This window comes from Hemiscyllium ocellatum, chromosome 16 (assembly GCF_020745735.1).
Source record: "Hemiscyllium ocellatum isolate sHemOce1 chromosome 16, sHemOce1.pat.X.cur, whole genome shotgun sequence".
NCBI classification, from domain to species: domain Eukaryota; kingdom Metazoa; phylum Chordata; class Chondrichthyes; order Orectolobiformes; family Hemiscylliidae; genus Hemiscyllium; species Hemiscyllium ocellatum.
The window spans coordinates 57,252,665-57,267,998 of record NC_083416.1 but is presented as its reverse complement, the minus strand read 5'-3'; positions in this window follow the sequence as shown (position 1 = coordinate 57,267,998).

Below are 15,334 nucleotides of genomic sequence, written 5' to 3'. Positions count from 1 at the left end.
ATCTTCAGAGTTACATCCTCAAAAAATTCCAGAAGATTAGTCAAGCATGATTTCCCCTTCATAAATCCATGCTGCCTCTGACCTATCCTGTTACTACTATCCAGATGTGTCATAATTTCATCCTTTATAATAGACTCCAGCATTTTTCCCACCACTGAGGTCAAACTAATTGGTCTATAATTTCCTGCTTTCTCTCTCCCACCTTTCTTAAAAAGTGGTACAACATTAGCCACCCTCCAATCTGCAGGAACTGATCCCGAATCTATTGAACTCTGGAAAATAATCACCAACGCATCCACGATTTCTCGAGCCACCTCCTTCAGTACCCTGGGATGTAGACCATCAGGCCCTGGGGACCTGTCAACCTTCAGACCTAACAGTCTCTCTAACGTCAATTCCTGGCAAATATAAATTCCCTTCAGTTCAGGTCCTTCAGCCACTGTTACCTCAGGGAGATTGCTTGTGTCTTCCCCAGTGAACACAGATCTGAAGTACCAATTCAATTCTTCTGCCATTTCTTTGTTCCCCGTAATATATTCCCCTGTTTCTGTTTTCAAGGGCCCAATTTTAGTCTTAACCATTTTTTTTTGCCTTTCACATATCTAAAAAGGCTTTTACTATCCTCCTTTATATTTTTGGCCAGTTGACCTTCGTACCTCATTTTTACTTTGCGTATTTCCTTCTTAGTAATCCTCTGTTGTTCTTTAAAAGCTTCCCAGTCCTCTGTTATCCCTTTTATCATTGCTATGTTATACTTTTTCTCTTTTAACTTTATATGTTTCTTAACTTCCCTCGTCAAACACGGCCACCCATGCTTCCTCCTGGGATCTTTCTTCCTTTTTGGAATGAACTGATCTTGCATCTTCTGCATTATACACAGAAATATCTGCCATTGTTCCTCCACTGTCATCCCTACTAAGGGATTGCACCATTGAATTTTGGCCAGCTCCTCCCTCATAGCTCCATAGTTCTCTTTATTCAACTTAAATATTGAGCAGGATCTCCTGCTCATGCTTCCGCTGTATGGATGCGATAGGTTGGACCTGGACACGAATCTCCCCACGGATCTCCTCAATCACACCCCCAACTTTCAAGGTAAGTTTCTCCATCGCCACAGCCAATTCCTGTGAGTCTGTCAGGTCCCAGGGGCTTCAGGAGAGGCTGCTGCTGCTGCAGTCTCTGGTGTGGTAGGTGTTGCAGGGGAGTGTCCTCCATGCTGCTGTTTGCTTGCTCTTTTTCCCTTTGACATCCTTCCCACTCCCAACTATTAACAAATATGTGTTCTGTAAGGTTGTAAACTAATAATTCCACCACATCAGTTGACCAGGGATGACAAAAAACACCGGTATCCCTTGGCTGTTAGGCAGAGCTGTCCACAGCAGTTCGACAGAATCGCCGCCATCTTGCCGAGTCCATCAGCACCTTCTTGAGGATGGGCAATAAATACTGGTCCAGCCAACAAATCCCGTAATCCATGGATAAAAGAAAATGTCAGTGAGCTGTCAGTGTGTGAATTGCTAAGTGTTGCAGCTCCTTTTACACTTTAAAGTGTGAACCCTGTCAGACGCATTAAAGACAGTGCCACTGTGGTGCCAGTAGTGCTAAACTGATAGCTGAAATGAAGTGACAGATATCGATTGCACATGAGGCATCTGAGGGAGATGTTTGGTAGTCAGTTTTCTGTGTATCAGTTCTCTGCAGTGGAAACCTTCCAGTGCTAACTCACAATTCATGTGGAGACAACACCCATCATGTACACGGCAGGTACTCATGTGACTCAGCCAACATTGTCTATCTCATAAGCTGCAGACAAGGATGCCCGAGCCATGGTACATTGGTGAGAACAATGAAGTGTTATGACAACAGATGAATGGATACTGTGCAACAATCACCAGACAGGGGAATTCCCTCCCAGTCAGGAAACCCTTCACCAGTCAGGGACGTTTGGCCTCGAATCTTCGGGTTACCATTGTCCAAGATGGAATTTGGGATGTGCAACAATGCAGAGTGGCCAAGCAGAGGCTGATAGCCAAGTTCAGTACCCATGAGGATGGCCTCTACTGGGACCTTGGGTTCATGTCACACTACGGGTGACCCCACCACATTATGCACTCTCTCTCATGTAAGCGCACACGCACATACACAAGCACACATACACACTTGCTCTTACATGCTTAAACATTCATACAGACCTTCTCTCATGCACATGCTGTCTGTCAGACACACACACGTACACCCCCCCCCCCACACTCACACCCGCATACACACCTTCTCACAGGCTTATACTCCATCCCACTCACCCGCACAGTCTACCAAGCACGCACACATGCAAACACACACTCTCACAAGGATTCAAATTCATATGCACACACTCAAACTCTCTCTCTCCCTCACATGCGCATGCACATACACAAATGTAAGTCTATAGGGTGAATTTACATTTTCAGAACTGTATTTGCAGGTATATTATAATTTTGCTCAAAAGCCAGATAGCCTGCAGGCAGTCAATCCACATAACATTTAATAAATTTCTACTTTGGAAATAGAACCAGTTTGACTCAAGATTAGGTTAGAACCTCACACTTTTAAGACATTGTTTGGGCTGAGATGTCACTTTTTAAAATAAAACCTTAAATTATCTCGAAAATGTGACATAAAGAAGTTCTGGGTTTTACATATTAATGAATCAAAACCTGCACCCCATTCTAAAAGATGAAAGCATTAACAACAATCTAGGTTTGTTCAATATATCATTTTAATTGCATGACGCTGTAATCTTTTGCAATATATTCTGTCTCACCAGTTACCTGATGAAGAAACAGTTTTCTGAAAGCTAGTAATTCCAAATAAACCTGTTGGACTATAGCCAGGTGTTGTGATTTTTAACTTTGTCGACAGTGTGGTGCTGGAAAAGCACAGCAGGTCAGGCAGCATCCGAAGAGCAGGAGAACTGGCTAATTTTTAACTTTGCTGAAAATGTGTTGCTGGTTAAAGCACAGCAGGTTAGGCAGCATCCAAGGAACAGGAAATTCGACATTTCGGGCATAAGCCCTTCATCATTCCTGATTATCAGCCCTTGCTACCTCTGAATAAGGTGTGAAAATTCAGTTATGGATTTGAAAGGATTGTTTTAAATTTGGTCTATCTTATGATACTACAGAACCGTGGTTTATGAATAAATAAATGAAACTGCGCTATAGTAGCGAGTTATAAATGAATGAAACTGGAACACAGTGTTTGCTTCTGAGTGGGTCAGTAAAGGAGTTTTTTTTTTAGATTAGACTTACAGTGTGGAAACAGGCCCTTCGGCCCAACAAGTCCACACCGACCCGCCGAAGCGCAACCCACCCATACCCCTACATTTACCCCTTACCTAACACTACGGGCAATTTAGCATGACCAATTCACCTGACCCGCACATCTTTGGACTGTGGGAGGAAACCGGAGCACCCGGAGGAAACCCACGCAGACACGGGGAGAACGTGCAAACTCCACACAGTCAGTCGCCTGAGGCGGGAATTGAACCCAGGTCCCTGGCGCTGTGAGGCAGCAGTGCTAACCACTGTGCCACCGTGCTGCCCAAAATGTTATGAGTTATGAATGAATAAACATAAAGCACTTCTGAGTGGGAAATATAAAATGTGTGTGAGTGGGTAAGTGAAGGGACCTAGAATACGATATCTCACAGAAGTTTATTAAATCATGAGAGGCATGAATAGGGTGATTAGGCAAGGTTTTTTTTCCCAGGGTAGGGGAGTCTGAAACTAGAAGAGATAGGTTTAAGGGGAAACATATCAAAGGGACCTAAGGGACTTTTTTTTCATGCAGAGGGTGTTATATCTATGGAATGAACTACCAGAGGAAGTGGTAGAGGTTGATGCAATTACAGCATTTAAAAGGCTCTGGATGGGAACATGAATAGGAAAAGATTGGATGGATATGGGCCAAATGCTGGCAGATGGGATTAGATTAATTTAGAATATCTGGTTAGCATAGACGAGTTGGACTGAAGGGTCTGTTTCCGTGCTGTATTACTCCATGACTTTCTATGACAGCAATGCACAGCTGACTGAATTCCACACTCATATGCAAAGTATTGCATGTGCACAACCAATCTGAATTCCAGATGTACATTGTTCACTGAAGACGGTCCATGTTTCTAGCACCTTCTCAGCTTGGTCTGGATTCTATCATTATCTTCAAAATTAAGTAACTGCAAGTATCTTCGAGGAACAGATACAGTGACATATAGATGCCAGATTCAGAGCTGAGAATCTATTGTCTTCAACATGCTTGTTGTGCTTCACTGGACTATCTCTTGACTCTGGTTGGATGGCTCTATGTACCTTTGTGTTTTGTTTTTAATATGGCTTCAACCAGTTTGGGGTCTGTAGAAAAGTAGCAAAGTTGATTTACTTTCTCAGTTTTGTTTTTAGGATTGGGGTCTGTCTTAAAAACGTTTGAAACCGTAGATTCTGTCAAACCATAAACTAAAATTAAGTTGAAAAGCATTTACTGCACCTTTTATATATGTCAAAATGTCACAAGAAGCATTACTGAACAAGAGTTCACTGATAAAGAGAAACTAAGAGTTGCAAGCAAAATCATGATCAAAAAGGTAGGTTTTAAGGAATGAGTTAAAGGAGAAAAGAGGTGAAGAAGTTTTGGGAGGGAACTCGAGAGCTTACAACCTAGGCATTTCATGCACCTTCAACCAAAGTGCAGTCATTAAAATTGAAGATCTTTGAGAGACCAGATTTGGAGGTCTACAAATTATATCAAATATAATCAGGCTGCAGAAGGCTGCTGGATAAGGATAGTGCAGCTGTGAAAGCACTTTAAAAAATAGGGTGGGCCGATATCAAATACTGCTTATTTATTTCCTGTTAACCAGCAAAAGGCCATTTGTTTAAGGCCACCCTATGCATTCTAATGTAGGTAGTATATGATTTGAAGTTTTGGATGGCCAGGAAGGCACATAATTTGAGGGGGTTGAAGATAAAAGTTATCGCTGGAGCATAAGCAGCCTAAATTTAAATTTTAGTTGTCAATTTTTCACTCTGTGAAATATGATAAGTGTTTTGCTTAAAATCAGAATAAATTTAAAGGCTTATTATTACAACTGCATTACTTATTCTTTTCTCTGTCTTTTTATAGTAACTATCCCATTTGCTTTTACATTTTTTAAGTATGGTTGCCAGATCATTAGCTGTACAGCATTCTTAGCTGGGGAAAAAAGTTCAGCCCGCATTTGAAATAAAATGTCTCCATTGACAGCCTTGCCTGAAAGTGGCGTGATGCAGAGGACTGCCAAGAACAAATCAGTCTGATATTCATAGAGTCCTTGAAAGTTCTGACCATTGCTTTGCATAATGCGGAGTTGATACTAATCAAAGAGCAAGTGTCCTTCAGTTGATAGCACTAAAAGGATAGTTATTTACAAGCATATAGCCAGGAGACCTTTGTACTACTTTTATGCCATTGTGATCTGCTTCATGCTGTTCAAAGAATAGTGCAATTGAAAATTTATTACAAATATTTTCTGATGGGGTTTGGAGTGCTTATATGAGTGGCCACATAGTAATAAAAGTTTAATGAGGCATGGTGCCTGAACAATTCTGCAGAAATGTATCTAAAAAATGTTAACCAGCTCACGCATAAGAAATATTGGTTCCTTCTGAAACCTGAGTTGTGTTAATAACTGGCAACATATTTGTATCTAAAATATGGGAGAGAGTCATATCTGGTGGATACATAGAAAGTCACCAAAGGAAATGCTTGTAGCTTCACAAATAAGAAATTTAAACTTGAGATAGAAATGATACTTCACTGGGGCTGAGTGTCTGCAAAGTGTTATGTCTCAATTGTGGAGAGTGCATCAATAATCTGGCTGTACTATTCTGTAAGACAACATCAGTGTAATCATGCAATTAAACCACTGAAATGATCAATTTGTCTGACTATTCAGGGAAAAGAAATTCACATCAGGTTTTTGGCTAAACAGGAAAAACAAGTATTTATTGCAAACAAACTTGCCCTTAGATGATGGCAATGATGGATTACCAATTTACGACTAAGCATTTAAGCTATACTTAGTTAAAACCCCAAATACACAAACAATGCTTTCACAAATAACAGAGACAGGAATAGATGGTTTGACATAAAATTGGTTATAAAAATTATAGACTAGGAAAATCCCACTCAGTACTAAGATTTCAGATGACAAGTTGGTAGTTATATCTTGCAGTTTTTTTGATTTGTAATTAGTGATGATGAAATGTTATCTGCAGAGCGATGGTTGGTCTTAAATAGCTGATTAAATGAATCTAGACTTGTTTCTTAAATTTTTTCTTTAGAGTCCTGAGGAATTTTGCCTTTTCACACATGGAGAATTGATAAGAGATACCTTTTGTAGTAGGAATCTAGATGTCTGAGAATACTGTATTCAGGTCTGTAATAACTTGTAATGGACCACACCAAAAGCTGCCATTTAGATTTTTTTTTGGTTTGTGTCAAAGACCCTTGGTGCCACTTTGTTCTCCCAGTGTTCAACCCATTGGTCCTAAAGAGTACCACTGGGCGGCATCTCATGCAGGTCTTACACATGAGGGATATGGTGAAAGGAGTGACCAAATTGGATAAGAGGTCTGGCAAAGCCGATCTTTATTGAGAGCACCTCGCTCCATCTTTTATGTGTCTTCAAGCTGTGTGGCGAATTTCTGACTCAGCAGTGATGACTTGCCAATTAAGGGAGTTTATTGCTTGTTAAATGCATTGTTGATGACCCAATTCAGTTTGCTAATATCCAAACTCCCAGTTTGCTAAACCCTCTGTACAAGCTAGACATTGAGAAAACTTGATACAAACTCAATGACCTAATGACTTCAGCTCACTGCTTGCTCTGTAAGACATCTACATTGGACACCAGGGACTGACATCTCAGGCCACATTCCATAGACATTGGCCACACACATCCTACATCCATTGGCATCCAATATGTGTCAGCCTCTTAGAACGGTTATGACACATCTTCAACCTACTTACCACAAACTTTTATGATTCAATGCTGCACCAGCAACTGTCATGTAATGCTGCAGCAAGGATAATGTGCTCAGGGACACACACGTACAGCTCAAGAGCTGCACTAGGCTGCACCTCTGACACTTTGCTCACTGACATGGCACTCACCTATTTTGAGGCCCACATGGATGTTCACAGTATTCTTGTCCTGTGATGCTTTTTTGCACTTTTCTCCTCTCCAAACAGGTACGAGTTCATAATACTTCTGTTTTTCTTGTTTGATGTCAAGAGTGTGGTACTGGAAAAGTACAGCTGGTCAGACAGCATTCGAGGAGCAGGAGAATTGACGTTTCGAGCCTAAGGCCTTCATCAGGATTGAGAGCACAGGAGGTATTAAGGTCAATGAAAGTGAGTGCCACAGCTGTTACTGTTGTGGAGATGGCGAGGTGTTCCAAGTGAGTGAGTAGGCAGTGTATGGTGGTTAGTGCTGTCAGGGGTTGGTGGGTGACAGCGAGTGAGGTTGATGTTGCAGACAATAGTGAGAGTGGTAGAGCATGAGTCTTGGTGGGAGGAGGTTGTAGTAGCAGAGGTTACTGACTGTGAGATATGAGAGACAAAATGGTGTTAGCAGCAACAAACCCTCAGAAACACTCCATACAAACCTGAGTCAGTCAAAAAATGTAAGCTTCAGCCCAAATTCTAAAGTGTACACCATACAATCCCATATAATCTTCAAGTTATTTTTATTTATACAGCAGTGTCCAACTTTCATTTTCTGGTTTAAAGTCCAAAAGTATATAAATATATGGCCCTCCAACAAAAAAGATATTGTTAGGAACTTTTTTCTTTTTAGAATTTGAATTCCTACAGTGTGGAAACAGGCTCTTCAGCCCAGCAAATCCACACCGACTCTCTGAAGAGTAACCCACTCAGACCATTCCCCAATTATTCGACATTTCCCTCTGTCTAATGCACCTAACCTACATATCCCTGAACACTATGGGCAACTTAGCATGGCGAATCCACTTCACCTGCACATGTTTGGACTGTAGGATGAAACCAGAGCAACCGGAGGAAACCCACGCAGACATTGGGAGAATGTGCAAACTCCACACAGACAAGTTGCCTGAGGCTGGAATTGAACCTGGCTCACTAAGGGTGTGAGGCAACAGTGCTACCTACTGAGCCACCATGCCACCCTTTGTTAAGATCTTTCTAAATTGTCTTATAACTGTGCTTTGTATAAGAAATGTGTGTTCATTTGCTAAAAGTGCATTGGCAGCCTCAAGTGAATATGTTAATTTACTGATGGTCAATCTGTAAAAATAAGACTTATAGTCTATCAAGCTAGATTTCCTTCTGAGAGCACACTTGTCCAGTTTTAGCATCAGCTGACATCATAGTCTGATGTATGAGAAAAACACTGGATGCTGGAAATGAGATATACAAGCAGAAAATGTTAAACATTCAGCAGGTGTGGCAGCATCTGTAGGAAAAGGAAATTTGTTGTTTCAAGTTATAAATATCTATTAGCACAGAAAAACTAACAAGAGTCATGAACATAACACAGTTCATCATGCAAGCCAGCCTTCCATCCATTGACTCCATCTGTACTTCCCACTGTCTCAGAAAGCAACCAATATAATCAAAGACCCAGCCCAATTATCTTTTAGTCCATCCACTTTCTTTCACTCTCAGGCAGAAGGTATTAAAGTTTATAAACAGCAAATAGATTCAAGAACAGCTTCTTCCCTACTGTTATTAGACTTTTGAATAGACATTTAAAATTTTAAATTTTAATGTTGATCTTGCTGTTGGTGTACCTTTTCTGCAGTTGCAACATTGTAGTCTTTGCTGTGTTTTATTACCATCAGGCACCTTGTATGGTATGATCTGTCTGTACTAAGCAAAACAAAACTTTTTACTGTACCTAGGTACATGTGATGAAAACAAATTAAATCTAATCAAATAATATTTATATAGCATCTTTGACATAATGAAACATCTGAAGGCCTTTCACAGAATAGTACTTAGAAAACAAAAAAATGAAGTCTGATCTACTTAGGAGGATAGTAAGTCAGATAATGAAAAGCTTAGTCAAAAAATTAAGTTTTTTTTGAAGAAGTATCATAGAGAACGAAAGTGATGGATATACAAGTGTGAGAGGGAATTCCAGAGTTCAGGGTCTAAACAAATGAAGACACAGCTCCTCATGATGGAAGTTATTTAGGGGAACTGCATAAGACACCTGAATTAGAGAAGCAGTATCTGAGAGCTATGGGGCTGGTGGAGATTAGAGATGTAGGATAAATGCCCTTGAGAGATTTGAAGACAAGGATGTAAATCTTAAAATCAAGGAGTAACACAATTGCAAACCAACTGAGAAATGTAAGAACTTGGGAAAGTAAGTACGGAACCAAGGAAAATGGGTGTGTGAGGTATGTCAGAGGAAGGAACAAAAATGAAGATCTGTGATGGATTGGATTGCAGAAGTGTTTTTAAATGATAGAAGATGTTGATAATGGGATAAATGACAAAACCATGGATGAGTCTAGAAGAACTGTCAATAGCAATGACAGAGCCATTAACAGTATGACCTGAATCGTTGAGTCCAGAAGGCAATTAACTCATTGAAAGGTGGAATGCTGTTCCTTGAACTTACAGACCTTTACTGAAACAGGCCAGAGGCTGAAGACAGAAGGGGGAAGGGATATCATCAGGGCTGGGGAGGGGAAAGGGATTTCATCAAGAGTGGGGAGGGAGAAGGGAATGCTGCTTCACTTGCTGTGCTTTTTCCAGCTCCACACTTTATTGACTCTGACTTTCCAGCACCTGCAGTCCTCACAATCTCCAAGAAATACTTAGAACCCTGAATAATGGAAAGATATTGCATCTCCTTCTCTTTGGAGGGTGAATGCATGTTGACGGTGACTGAAGCAGGAGTCAGGATATCACAAAGGTTACAGTTCTTTTTAGATTCTGAAAGTGGGTGAGAAGGTAGGTTTGGTGTGACAACATGGTGGAACTGGCTGAATTGACAGTAGATGAATTACCTGATTCGGAAGTTGGTGAAGAGGAAACTGAGGGTGCGGAAGAAACAGTGTGGTTCTGGAACAACAGAGGAAACTGAGTGAGGACAGATATACAAAAGATGAGATGAACGCTGAAGAGACTGAGGAGAAAGGGAGACAGAAGCAAGGAATGGTGTTGGAAGCAGCAACAGCAGAATAGATGTGAGGCAGCCAGAGAAGCCAATGAAAATAGAATAGTTTTTCCAAGAAGTAACATCAGGTAACAGAAACTTTTTAACACTTTCTTTACATTACACCTTCATCCCTGTATCTGACCTTTTTTAACCCCCTTTCAAAGCTATTTGTTTTGTTCTTTCCGAGCTAACTGTTCTTCCCACTTTTCCTTGCTTAAACACTAACACATCTCTGGCTTGTTCAAATGCTGACAAAAATCATCATTGTGTTTGCTATATCTGTGTTTGAGTCTTTTTACTATTGGATATTTCCTCTTGATTCAGCACGTGTGTGGATTCAGAAAAGTAAACCAAATACTGATTTGTTTTTTGACATTCAATGACATTGCCAGAGCTGAATCCCCGACAGTCAGCTGTTGGGTTACCATTGACCAGAAACTGATCTGGATGAGCCATTTAAATACGTTTCTCTGGGGTGGTGGAGTCCAGAGCTAGATGGCATAGGTTTAGGGTGAGAGGGGAAAGATATAAAAGGGACCTCAGGGTTAACCTATTCACGCAAAGGGTGGTGCGTGTATGGAATGAGCAGCCAGAGGAAGTGGTGGAGACTGGTACAATTCCAACGTTTTGAAAGGCATCTGGATGGGTATATGAATGGGAAAGGTTTAGAGGGAAATGGGACCAGTGCTGGCAAATGGGAATAGATTAATTTAGGATATCTGGTTGACAAGTTGGACTGACTGGTCTGTTTCCATGCTGTATGTCTCTATGACTATGATTTCAAGATCACATCAGAGTTTGGGAATTCTGTGATGAGAATTTTGCCTCCAGTCTCTTTGATACCTGTACACCAGCTACAAGACATAAACCAGGATATAATAAAACGCTCTCCGTTTCTTTGATTACTAAAACTCCGATTACACTCAAGCTTACCATCCTCTGGGATAAGGCAGCCCTTTTGGCACCACATCTAACACCTTCAATATCCATTCCCTCCACTGGTGCACAAGAAACACAGTTACAAACCTGTGATCTCTGTCACCTAGAGGGTGGCAGATACATGGGAATGCAACATTTGTATATTCTCTTGTAAGGAATTGTAAGCTACTACTTCACTGATGCTGTGACAAAATCTTGTAACACCCTTCCTAACAGCACTGAACATATACCTCCACCCGAAGGACTACAGTGGTTGAAGAAAGCAGCTCAGCAACTTCTCCAGGACAGTTAGGGATTAAATGCTGGTTTATTTATAAACCCACCATGAATAAATTTAAAACAAATGCTCTATTCCATTAAATCCCCTTAAATTCCAATATCAGTGTCTCTCTAAGTGCTGGAACTTCTGTCTACAATTTAGAGGTTGCAGTGTTGCCCTAAAGCAATTAATGTTGCTCCCAGCATCAAATCAATGTGATGCAGAACTGGGATCACCTCTTCTGACTTTTTTAGCACATTGCTCTGTTTTGTTTTCAAACAAAAGCCTGTTGCTCATCCCAGGCTATGTCCTACACTATTCACAACTGTGCAGCTTCGAGGGAACATTGCTGTAGATCCCATGAGTTCTTAGCATCAAATCAAACATGGAAAACAAACATTCCTGCTGACTTACCCACATGAAGCACATAGAGTCATAGAGATGCACAGCACAGAAACAGACCCTTCAGTCCAACCCGTCCATGCCGACCGGATATCCTAAATTAATCTAGTCCCATTAGCTAGCACTTGGCCCATATCCCTCTCAACCCTTCCTATTCATATACCCATGCAGATGCCTTTTAAATGCTGGCATTGTACCAAGCCTCCACCACTTCCTCTGGCAACTCATTCCATACCTGCACCACCCTCTGGGTGAAACAGTTATCCCTTAGGCCTTTTTAAAATCTTTCCTCTCTCACCATTAACATATGCCTTCAAGTTCTAGACTCCTCCACGCCAGGGAAAATACTGCGTCTATTTACCCTATCCATGCCCCTCATGATTTTACAAACCTCTATAAGCTCACCATTCAGCCTCTGAAGCTCCAGGGAGAACAGCCACAGCTTATTCACCCTTTCCCTTTAGCTTAAACCTCCAAACCTGGCAACATCCTTGTACACCTTTTCTGAACCCTTTCAAGTTTCACAACCTCCTTCCGATAGGAGGGAGACCAGACTTGTGAAGAAAGTTCAGTCGACCTGAAACATTAACATTGATATCCCCCCACAAATGTTGCCAGACACGCTGAGCTTTTCCTGTTTTTGTGACTGGAGCAAATTGCTTTCTGAGAGGCCACATCCTAATATATCCAAGGAGATGTGAAAGTCCCCTCATCTCCTTTTTTAGGAAGTTATCGACAGACCTGAACCATGTGATAGCCAAATAAAATGCGGCTCTTGTCTTGAAGAAAATGGCGATGATCGCATGGTCAGCGTTGGTGCTGAGGCATGAGGGGGTCTGGATCTAAGGTCTGATCTCTTCAAGTTCCTGAACCATTCCCCCTCCCTCCCCCACAGGTCCACATGACATCATCATACTGGGTGGTAATTAATGTATCTCTCAACCCGAACCCTTTCAGAGTCTTCTCCACTGATGAATCAGTTCTCCTCCATTTTGAATAACACTTGGAGAAAGTACTGAGGGTGACCAGTAGAAAGAATGTACTCTAGATTGGAGACCCTAATTTTCACCCATAATGGTTTGACAGCACCACTACTGACTGAGCTGGTTGGGTTGCACAGGACATACCTGCGAGACTGGGTCTGTGGCAGATGTGAGCAAACCAGCAAGAGGAAAAAAACAAATCCATCTGTTATAAACACAGCTATCCACAGCAGGATTAATATGAGCTTGCAGAGACACAGTGCTGCCTTCACATTGAGATTTCCTCCATCTTGCTGTGTGGCACTAACACCGTGCTAAATGGGACAGACTTTGAACTGATCTAGCAAGACTGGACATCTATGAGGTGCTGTGGGTCGTCAGCAGCAGAAGAATTGTACTCAACTACATTCTGTAACCTTATAGCCCAGCATAACACCTGCACAGCTATTACCATCAAGCCAAGGGATCAATCCTGCTTCAAAGAATTCACAGGACACATGCCACAAATAGCACTGTAAAAGAGGTGCCAAGCTAGTGAAACTACAAAACAGCAAGTAATAGAGCAAAGCAATCCCACAATAAACGGATTAGATCTAGGCTTTGCAGTCCAGCTACATCCAATCTTGAATGGTGATGGACAATTAAACAACTCACTGGAGCAGGAAGAGGAATCACGAGTATCCTGATCCTTCATTAAGGTGGCACCCAGCATCTTGGTACAAAAGACCAGGCTGAAGCATTTTTGCCAGAATAACAACATATTCAGTTACTGTGATGATGTATTTTAACAACCCTTCAAATGTGGCGTTTGATTTCAGCAATGTTTACATTGTGGCATCTGTAAAGTTACAAATAAGTGTATACAGCTTCACTAAACATTTGTTTTTTAAGAATGTTTCTTATTGAAGGTGAATGAAAAGCTGCTTTGTGTCATTGAAGTGTATTCCAATTGTTTGTGTCCATTTTGGTAAGCGTCATCATTCCGGACATAAAACAGATTGAGGTGGCATGTAGAAAGTGGAAGAAAGGTCAACATTGCAGTTTCCCATTTTAGCATACAACTGAAAAGGAGGAAGAGGCAAAAAAGCAGCCAAATATGTGTAGTTTGGATATTAAGTTTAATGAACAATGACCAGATCATTTCTGATTTCCAGTAGACATATTATAGAAAGTAAGACAACTATTAATTGGTTTACACAAATGACAAAGTTTTATAACTTTGCAGAAATTTACGACAAAAAGTGCCTACTTTGTTAGTTAACTCTATTAGGAAAGCAGTTTGTTTTAAATAATAATCCTATGTATGATGTAACGGCATTATGTTATCGAATGGATTTTATTGCGTGCCATAGGCTAGCAGTCATAAAGGTAGGGTCATACAATTTAATGTTATGCTTTGGGCTCCATTCCCAGCACCAACCCCTTTGCGCTGTTGCTGTTTTACCAGTGACATTGTTTGCACTAAAGGCCCGCCCAGCTTAAAGACAATTGAGGCCCTTAAGCACACACATACAGGCTCTTAATATCTGCCTCTTGTCGCTACTAAGGTTTAATCCACACCAAATGCACATCTAACAGCTTTCACTGCTCTGCTGATGGCCATTCAGGGGTGGGGAGTGTTCTTTATCGATCATCTGCCTGCTGGAGGATCTCCTTAACTTATTTCCATTCTGATATTTCTATACTCCCGTCTCCTTGTCAGGTTCACCACTGTTCTCTGTGGTACCATTGGAACCCAAGCTGCTGGCCATGCAATTGGCTGGTTGCTCACAAAGGTGGGACCTCCTATTAGATGAAGCCAATTTACACCCAGAACCAAAACCAGTAAAACTTGCAAATGACACATCCTGGTCTGACTAGTTTGGTTTACCTCAAAATGGAAATCCACTTTGGCCAGTACATTATTTTCCAATATGACATTTTGTTTTTATTTTACTGATTTTGCAATCTGCTTGGCCTGGTGGCTGTTGAGCTAAAGGATTAAACTAACCTATTTGGAGATAGTCATGGGCTCAGACCTCTACATCACTGATTTTATAAGGCAATGAGACCTGTCCTGTATCTGCACGCATAATATCTAGACCCGTGTTTTATAAGTGAAACTTTTACACTCTAATCTGTTATAGACCAGGTCAGACCCCTGAAAACACTTCAAGAAGGTAGCCCGGACCCTAACTTTGCTCGTTGTTTTAAGCAGGTGTAAAGTGGATATTCCAGGAGAGATGCAGCTGGTCAAACCACTTAGTTTTAAACAAAACAGAACTTATTTACAAGATTGCCGAATGAAACACAACGAAAGAAAAAAGAATACAGAATAACTTAACCTATCCAAAAACCGAGCAGATTATCCCAACTTAATGATGCTGTTCCCCACACTTGCAGCAATCCCCACAAACACCCTTTGGCACAAAAGTTAAACTCAAACACAGGGTCTTACAGGAGAGATGTCAGAGAAAGAGAACCAGTCAGGACTTGCTTCTTTGGGTCCAGCAGCTTTTTTTTTCCATATAACTCTTAAAACTCAAA